Source organism: Hemiscyllium ocellatum (assembly GCF_020745735.1).
Source record: "Hemiscyllium ocellatum isolate sHemOce1 chromosome 15 unlocalized genomic scaffold, sHemOce1.pat.X.cur. SUPER_15_unloc_2, whole genome shotgun sequence".
Taxonomy (NCBI): Eukaryota; Metazoa; Chordata; class Chondrichthyes; order Orectolobiformes; family Hemiscylliidae; genus Hemiscyllium; species Hemiscyllium ocellatum.
The window spans coordinates 20,001-27,500 of record NW_026867456.1 but is presented as its reverse complement, the minus strand read 5'-3'; positions in this window follow the sequence as shown (position 1 = coordinate 27,500).

The following is a 7,500-nucleotide window of genomic DNA, read 5'->3' as shown; positions in this document are numbered from 1 at the left end:
ACCACTGACACTTAGAATATTTTTGAAGCAGTACAAATCAGTAACCAGCGACACTTAGAATATTTTGGAGCAGTACAAATCAGTAACCACTGACACTTAGAATATTTTTGAAGCAGTACAAATCAGTAACCACTGACACTTAGAATATTTTTGAAGCAGTACAAATCAGTAACCAGCGACACTTAGAATATTTTTGAAGCAGTACAAATCAGTAACCACTGACACTTAGAATATTTTTGAAGCAGTACAAATCAGTAACCGCTGACACTTAGAATATTTTTGAAGCAGTACAAATCAGTAACCAGCGACACTTAGAATATTTTTGGAGCAGTACAAATCAGTAACCACTGACACTTAGAATATTTTGAAGCAGTACAAATCAGTAACCACTGACACTTAGAATATTTTTGGAGCAGTACAAATCAGTAACCACTGACACTTAGAATATTTTTGAAGCAGTACAAATCAGTAACCAGCGACACTTAGAATATTTTTGAAGCAGTACAAATCAGTAACCAAGTGCATTTTTGAATTGGTTACTGATTTCTCCGTTGAAGTTGGGGCTGCGGTTGGCTTCAGTTAGTGGTGGGGCTTAATTTTCGCCGAGGGGAGCGTGTCCCGGTAGTGTCTCCGAGGAAGTGGTACCTATTGAAGGGGGTGTTTCTGAATTTGGGCCCTTTTTGAGTGGCATTGCCGGATGGGTTTTGTGTTGAAGGCTTCCAAATCGGGTAGCTCAGCCGGATTTGACCCGGCGGTTCTACCGACTGTCACGCCTTCGAGGGGGGACTGTTGTCTAAGTTCAGGCCGAATTTGGTGAATTTCCTAAGTCGGGAAGTGGTCCCAACGGGTTTGGGAGTGAACCTAACTGCTCATACCAACTTTGAGGCTTTGGGGCGGGTAGCACAGTCGGATTTGACCCGGCGGTTCTGCCGAATGCCTGGCCTTCGAGGGGGGGCTGCCCTCTGAGTTCAGGCCGAATTTGGTGATTTTCCTAAGTCGGGAAGTGGTCCAACGGGGATGGGAGTGAACCTGACAGCTCATACCGACTTTGGGGCTTCCAAGCCGGGTAGCTCAACCGGATTTGATCCGGCGGTTCTAGCGACTGCCACGGCTTCGAGGGGGGACTGTTGTCTAAGTTCAGGCCGAATTTGGTGAATTTCCCGAGTCGGGAAGTGGTCCAAACGGGGATGGGAGTGAACCTGACAGCTCTTACCGACATTGAGGCTTCGGGGCCGGGTAGCTCAGTCGGATTTGACCCGGCGATTCTGCCGACTTCCACGCCTTCGAGCGGGGACTCTCCTCTAAGTTCAGGCCGAATTTGGTGAATTTCCTAAGTCGGGAAGTGGTCCAAACGGGGATGGGAGTGAACCTAACTGCTCATACCAACTTTGAGGCTTTGGGGCCGGGTAGCACAGTCGGATTTGACCCGGCGGTTCTGCCGAATGCCTGGCCTTCGAGGGGGGCCTGCCCTCTGAGTTCAGGCCGAATTTGGTGATTTTCCTAAGTCGGGAAGTGGTCCAAACGGGGATGGGAGTGAACCTGACAGCTCAACCGACTTTGGGGCTTCCAAGCCGGTAGCTCAACCGGATTTGATCCGGCGGGTCTAGCGACTGCCACGGCTTCGAGGGGGGACTGATGTCTAAGTTCAGGCCGAATTTGGTGAATTTCCGAGTCGGGAAGTGGTCCAAACGGGGATGGGAGTGAACATGACAGCTCTTACCGACATTGAGGCTTCGGGGCCGGGTAGCTCAGTCGGATTTGACCCCGGCGATTCTGCCGACTTCCACGCCTTCGAGCGGGGACTCTCCTCTAAGTTCAGGCCGAATTTGGTGAATTTCCTAAGTCGGGAAGTGGTCCAAACGGGGATGGGAGTGAACCTGACAGCTCTTACCGACTTTGGGGCTTCCCAGCCGGGTAGCTCAACCGGATTTGATCCGGCGGTTCTAGCGACTGTCACGCCTTCGAGGGGGGACTGTTGTATAAGTTCAGGCCGAATTTGGTGAATTTCCCGAGTCGGGAAGTGGTCCAAACGGGGTTGGGAGTGAACCTGACAGCTCTTACCGACTTTGGGGCTTCCAAGCCGGGTAGCTCAACGGATTTGATCCGGCGGTTCTGCCGACTGTCACGCCTTCGAGGGGGGACTGTTGTATAAGTTCAGGCCGAATTTGGTGAATTTCCCGAGTCGGAAGTGGTCCAAACGGGGATGGGAGAGAACCTGACAGCTCTTACCGACTTTGAGGCTTCAGGGGCCGGGTAGCTCAGCCGGATTTGATCCGGCGGTTCTGCCGACTGTCACGCCTTCGAGGGGGGGACTGTCCTCTGAGTTCAGGCCGAATTTGGTGAATTTCCCGAGTCGGGAAGTGGTCAAAACGGGGATGGGAGTGAACCTGACAGCTCATACCGACTTTGAGGCTTCCAAGCCGGGTAGCTCAGCCGGATTTGACCCGGCGATTCTGCCGACTTCCACGCATTCGAGGGGGGACTGCCCTCTGAGTTCAGGCCGAATTTGGTGCATTTCCCGAGTCGGGAAGTGGTCTCTGTCACAACGGGGGCAAGTGTCTGAAGAGGTAAAGTGAGTAACCAGCACAGCTTAGGGAAGGGTTCCAAAGTTCTCAACAATGTGAATTCGGTTACCAGGAAAGCTTAGGAAAGTTGCCTGACTGTCCCAAACGAATGAACTGCAAAACTTAGGGAACATGCCCGAAGATGCTTAAAAGTGTGAAATCAGTAAGCAGGAAAGCATAGGAAAGTGCCTGAAAGTGCTAAATGAGTAACATGAAAAACGTAGAAAAATGCCCGAAAATGTTTAAAAGTGTGAACTCAGTAACCAGCAAAACTTAGTAAAACGTTGGAAAAGCAGAAATGAGTAACCAGAAAAACTTAGAAAAATGTTTGAAAATGAGAAATGTGTAACCAAGAAAACTTAGAAAAATGCCCAAAAAGAAGAAATCAGTAACCAGAAAAACTTAGAAAAATGTTTGTAAATGAGAAATGAGTAACCAAGAAAACTTAGAAAAATGCCCAAAAAGAAGAAATCAGTAACCAGAAAAACTTAGAAAAATGTTTGAAAATGAGAAATGAGTAACCAGAAAAACTTAGAAAAATGTTTGAAAATGAGAAATGAGTAACCAAGAAAACTTAGAAAAATGCCCAAAAAGAAGAAATCAGTAACCAGAAAAACTTAGAAAAATGTTTGAAAATGAGAAATGAGTAACCAAGAAAACTTAGAAAAATGCCCAAAAAGAAGAAATCAGTAACCAGAAAAACTTAGAAAAATGTTTGAAAATGAGAAATGAGTAACCAGAACAACTTAGAAAAATGTTTGAAAATGAGAAATGAGTAACCAAGAAAACTTAGAAAAATGCCCAAAAAGAAGAAATCAGTAACCAGAAAAACTTAGAAAAATGTTTGAAAATGAGAAATGAGTAACCAAGAAAACTTAGAAAAATGCCCAAAAAGAAGAAATCAGTAACCAGAAAAACTTAGAAAAATGTTTGAAAATGAGAAATGAGTAACCAGAAAAACTTAGAAAAATGTTTGAAAATGAGAAATGAGTAACCAAGAAAACTTAGAAAAAATGCCCAAAAAGAAGAAATCAGTAACCAGAAAAACTTAGAAAAATGTTTGAAAATGAGAAATGAGTAACCAAGAAAACTTAGAAAAATGCCCGAAAAGAAGAAATCAGTAACCAGAAAAACTTAGAAAAATTTTCGGCCAAGTGTGAAAAATATTCTAAGTGTCAGCGGAGGAAAATGCCGAAGCATCGGGAAAGATTCAAAAACTCATGCCGAACATGAGTTCCGAAGTGCCGGAGGAACTGGGCGAATTGAGCCCGGCGGTTGGCCAGATGTCGTTTTGAGTCTGCAGCCCGAAAACTTTAACTTTGTCTGCCGCGGAAGTCTGGACCGGGAAAAATCCAAACGGTTTTGCCGGGTTCGAGTTCCAGAGCGAAGCAGTCGAATTTGAAATTCAGACCCATTCAGTGCCACTTGACATTGTGACACAGTGAGGTTGGCGGGGTACCCGGTGATTTCTGGGAACACGATTTTTAGAACAAAATGGCGGCGCGGGACCACTTTGAAAGGCATCCGAAAAACGGTTCCGCGGGCAGAGCACTTGAATGACAGGCCTGTGTGCATGCCCAAGAGCTCTCGGAGTCTAATTTTTGACACTTTGTCAAATTTTCGACAGACTTACCCAACTCTTGCTGCCTGTTCTAAGAATCAGTCAGAGGCCTGTGCGGCGGTCTCTTGACACTTTGGAGGGCGGGCAAACCCCACGTTGACTCCGGCCGTCCCTCCAAAAGGCACTTGCTATTGGGGGAAAGGATTGCAAGTAGCCTGGTTCCCGTGGGAGCGGCCAGGAAGGGTGCAGGCTGGCCCTTGCCTGAGCATTCCCAAAACCCTCTTCCGCTGAGAGCAGACCTCGCACGCCGCACTACCGGCTCTGGGAGTGGTTGGCCGCTATTGTACATAGTCGGGTCCTTCCTCTGCCACCCGGCAAGTGCGATGGCTCTGCCGCCCTGCGGTGCTCGTCACCCAGGTTTGGGGAACACGATACTTAGAACATGTTGGCGGCTCGGGACCTGCAGGCGAAAGGGGCCCCGTGGTGCTGAGCACATCGACCTCGGGTCTCAGTGCAAGCCGGAGAGTTCGCGGAAGTCTTAAAAGATTTTGACATCTGCTCAAATCTTTGACAGGCTTGCCTGACTCTTTCCGTCCGTTCTAAGAATCAGTCGGAGGCCGGGGCGGGGACGGTCTCTTGACACACGGAGGGTTGGCTTCCCTCCTCAGGTGTTTGTGTCGAAAATGAAGGCGAGAGATGCAAGCGTCCTGGTTACCCTGGGTGCTGCCAGCAAGGGTGCAGGCTGACCCTTGCCTGAGCACTCCCAAAAGCCTCTTAAGCTGAGAGCAGGCGCCGCACTACCGGCTCTGGGAGTCGTTGGCCGCTATTGTACATAGTCCGGTCCTTCCTCTGCCACCCGGCAAGTGCGATGGCTCTGCCTCCTGCGGTGCTCGTCACCCAGGTTTGGGGAACACGATACTTAGAACATGTTGGCGGCTCGGGACCTGCAGTCGAAGGGGGCCCCGTGGTGCGGAGCACATCGACCTCGCGTCTCAGTGCAAGCCGGAGAGTTCGCGGAAGTCTTAACAGGCTTGCCTGACTCTTTCCGTCCGTTCTAAGAATCAGTCGGAGGCCGGGGCGGGGACGGTCTCTTGACACACGGTGGGTTGGCTTCCCTCCTCAGGCGTTTGTGTCGAAACTGAAGGCGAGAGATGCAAGCGTCCTGGTTCCCATGGGTGCTGCCAGCAAGGGTGCAGGCTGACCCTTGCCTGAGCACTCCCAAAAGCCTCTTAGGCAGAGAGCAGGCGCCGCACTACCGGCTCTGGGAGTCGTTGGCCGCTATTGTACATAGTCGGGTCCTTCCTCTGCCACCCGGCAAGTGCGATGGCTCTGCCTCCCTGCGGTGCCCGTCACCCAGGTTTGGAGAACACGATACTTAGAACATGTTGGCGGCTCGGGACCTGCAGGCGAAAGGGGCCCCGTGGTGCTGAGCACATCGACCTCGCGTCTCAGTGCAAGCCGGAGAGTTCGCGGAAGTCTTAACAGGCTTGCCTGACTCTTTCCGTCCGTTCTAAGAATCAGTCGGAGGCCGGGGCGGGGACGGTCTCTTGACACACGGAGGGTTGGCTTCCCTCCTCAGGCGTTTGTGTCGAAAATGAAGGCGAGAGATGCAAGCGTCCTGGTTCCCCTGGGTGCTGCCAGCAAGGGTGCAGGCTGACCCTTGCCTGAGCACTCCCAGAAGCCTCTTAGGCTGAGAGCAGACGCCGCACTACCGGCTCTGGGAGTCGTTGGCCGCTATTGTACATAGTCCGGTCCTTCCTCTGCCACCCGGCAAGTGCGATGGCTCTGCCTCCCTGCGGTGCCCGTCACCCAGGTTTGGAGAACACGATACTAAGAACATGTTGGCGGCTCGGGACCTGCAGGCGAAAGGGGCCCCGTGGTGCTTAGCACATCGACCTCGCGTCTCAGTGCAAGCCGGAGAGTTCGCGGAAGTCTAAAGCTTTTGACATTCGCTCAAAGCTTTGACAGGCTTGCCCGACTCTTTCCGTCCGTTCTAAGAATCAGTCAGAGGCCGGTGGGGAGGTCTCTTGACGCAAGGGGAGGGGTGGCGTCCCTCCTCAGGCGCTTGTGTCGAAAATGAAGGCGAGAGATGCAAGCGTCCTGGTTCCCCTGGGTGCTGCCAGCAAGGGTGCAGGCTGACCCTTGCCTGAGCACTCCCAGAAGCCTCTTAGGCTGAGAGCAGACGCCGCACTACCGGCTCTGGGAGTCGTTGGCCGCTATTGTACATAGTCCGGTCCTTCCTCTGCCACCCGGCAAGTGCGATGGCTCTGCCTCCCTGCGGTGCCCGTCACCCAGGATTGGAGAACACGATACTAAGAACATGTTGGCGGCTCGGGACCTGCAGGCGAAAGGGGCCCCGTGGTGCTTAGCACATCGACCTCGCGTCTCAGTGCAAGCCGGAGAGTTCGCGGAAGTCTAAAGCTTTTGACATTCGCTCAAAGCTTTGACAGGCTTGCCCGACTCTTTCCGTCCGTTCTAAGAATCAGTCAGAGGCCGGTGGGGTGGTCTCTTGACGCAAAGGGGAGGGGTGGCGTCCCTCCTCAGGCGCTTGTGTCGAAAAATGAAGGCGAGAGACGCGAGCGGCCTGGTTGCTTTGGGTGCTGCCAGGAAGGATGTGGTCTGACCCTTGCCTGAGCACATCCAAAAGCATGTGATGTTGAGAGCAGACCTCGAGCCCCGCACAACCGGCTCTGGGAGTCGTTGGCCGCTATTGTACATAGTCCGGTCCTTCCTCTGCCACCCGGCAAGTGCGATGGCTCTGTCGCCCTGTGGTGCCCGTCACCCAGGTTTGGGGAACACGATACTAAGAACATGTTGGCGGCTCGGGACCTGCAGGCGAAAGGGGCCCCGTGGTGCTGAGCACATCGACCTCGGGTCTCAGTGCAAGCCAGAGAGTTCGCGGAAGTCTAAAGCTTTTGACATACGCTCAAATCTTTGACAGGCTTGCCCGACTCTTTCCGTCCGTTCTAAGAATCAGTCAGAGGCCGGTCCGGAGGTCTCTTGACGCAAGGGGAGGGGTGGCGTCCCTCCTCAGGCGCTTGTGTCGAAAATGAAGGCGAGAGACACGAGCGGCCTGGTTGCTTTGGGTGCTGCCAGGAAGGATGTGGTCTGACCCTTGCCTGAGCACTCACAGAAGCATGTGACGTTGAGAGCAGACCTCGAGCCCCGCACGACCGGCTCTGGGAGTGGTTGGCCGCTATGGTACATAGTCCGGTCCTTCCTCTGCCACCCGGCAAGTGCGATGGCTCTGCCGCCCTGTGGTGCCCGTCACCCAGGTTTGGGGAACACGATACTAAGAACATGTTGGCGGCTCGGGACCTGCAGGCGAAAGGGGCCCCGGGGTGCTTAGCACATCGACCTCGTGTCTCAGTGCAA